Below are 1,792 nucleotides of genomic sequence, written 5' to 3'. Positions count from 1 at the left end.
TATTTTTTGGAAAGATACTAACGTTTGATGAGAATTCACTGACGTACGAAACTTATAGCTGTTCCTGGCCAAGTGTCGTATATTTTCCGATTGGTAAGGGTTAGCAAAATTACTGTTATAACGGGTTCCTAGCAGACTTGTATATTAGCTCTCTTCTCTGTTTCTTCTTTGGCCTTGGTCTTTTTATATGAGCGGGCAGTGTTTTCTCGAACGTTCGAACAATACCTGTTACGGAAGTGGATATATTGTTGATTCCTGTGTTCACGAATATTCTACAATCTTGGAGAATTGGCGGGAGTTTCGCATAGTAACTAACACGGTAAGCTAGACACGCCCTCAAATATAAACTTATTTGAAACAAACGTTGACATTAAAATAAATATATAACAAATTCGTTATCCTCAACACATATCTGATACTACAAGTCACGCATATTTCTAAATACAAATCCAATCCAAACAATATTCACATCAAAAATAAATACATAATGATAAATTTATTACAGTTATCACATGTGGTACTGCAGCAGAAGTTATAAATTTTGTCTGTTATTATGTTTGACTCCTATACTTTATAAATATTATATTATTTAGAAGTGTTACATGCCACATTGTCAAACAACATGTACATCGAAGACTAAGCATATATATTATAATAATATTATTATAATACGGCAATGTATTATGTAGACTTAGGATCTAGTATGTTTAGAAAATATATGATTTTTCGTAATTATCTACATTCTTTTATGACGTGTATTAAGAAGATAATTTGTTGAATACAGCACAATTAAACCAAGCTATAAGATTAGAAGCATTTTTTAAAGAATTAAAACTTATTATTTTTTTCCTTTCTACATAAAACTCTTCATATGTTTATGATATTTCATTTGGTTTCTCAAAAATTCAATGAAAAAAACAAAAGTAAAAGAGAAATATATTTGTTTTATAATTAAAACTATATCGACACGACAAACCTTTTTGAAAACTTTTCCATCTTTCTGGACATCTTCTTCTTCTCCTTTTATTTCTCTGGTGCCAAAGCATTTAGTATTTGAGAAACGTTTTACAGCAGATCGAAATACTTGGTCAACTGTCTCTATGCCAGGGAGGAAAGGTTCTGTCTTATCAATTCTGACCAATGGACTGGATACATCCCCTGCTTTTTGATATTCTCCCTGAATATGGGAAATTTGAAATTATGTATATTGAACAAGTAATATTGTAGTATCTTAACTATTTAATTTCCTTTTTTGTTATACAATTTGATGCAATTTAGTTTGTTTTTGTTATTTTCAGTGGTCATGATCACTATTTCATTGTAATTTATTCACACAGTCAGAATCCTGACCAATTAGACTTATATCATACTTTTTAAAAATTAAGTGTCTTAAACGACAACATAATATTTTCATATAAATATGATTTTATTCTACTACTATCCTTAATAGAGGATACATTTAACTTTCTGAAGACTTATTTAATATCATTAACTTATAATATTCTAATTTTGATAGAGATTAGTTTCTGACAGTTTTATTCTGACAAGCCTATAACCTAACCCACATAAATATTTATATAAACAATCTAAGTTTGATCATCAAGGATCTGAAATTTTAATATTTTAATTACAAATTATTATAAGTACCACCTGTATTTTATCCAGCTTCATAATTTTTGTAATATATTTTAATTATTAACTTTACTTTAACTTCATTTACAGCTGGTCTTGTTTGTTCATTTTGAATTTCGCGCAAAGCTACACTTCTCAAGAAACATTATATTTACACAGG

The 1,792-nt window shown here is 28.6% G+C and overlaps 1 pseudogene; it reads right to left on the bottom strand.

Annotated features, from left to right (window-relative positions):
* LOC106469105 overlaps nt 1-1,792 on the bottom strand; it is a 57,305-nt pseudogene that overhangs the window by 36,744 nt on the left and 18,769 nt on the right.

This window comes from Limulus polyphemus, unplaced genomic scaffold, assembly GCF_000517525.1.
Source record: "Limulus polyphemus unplaced genomic scaffold, Limulus_polyphemus-2.1.2 Scaffold94, whole genome shotgun sequence".
Classification (NCBI taxonomy): Eukaryota; Metazoa; Arthropoda; class Merostomata; order Xiphosura; family Limulidae; genus Limulus; species Limulus polyphemus.
This window is presented reverse-complemented; position numbering and strand designations above follow the sequence as displayed.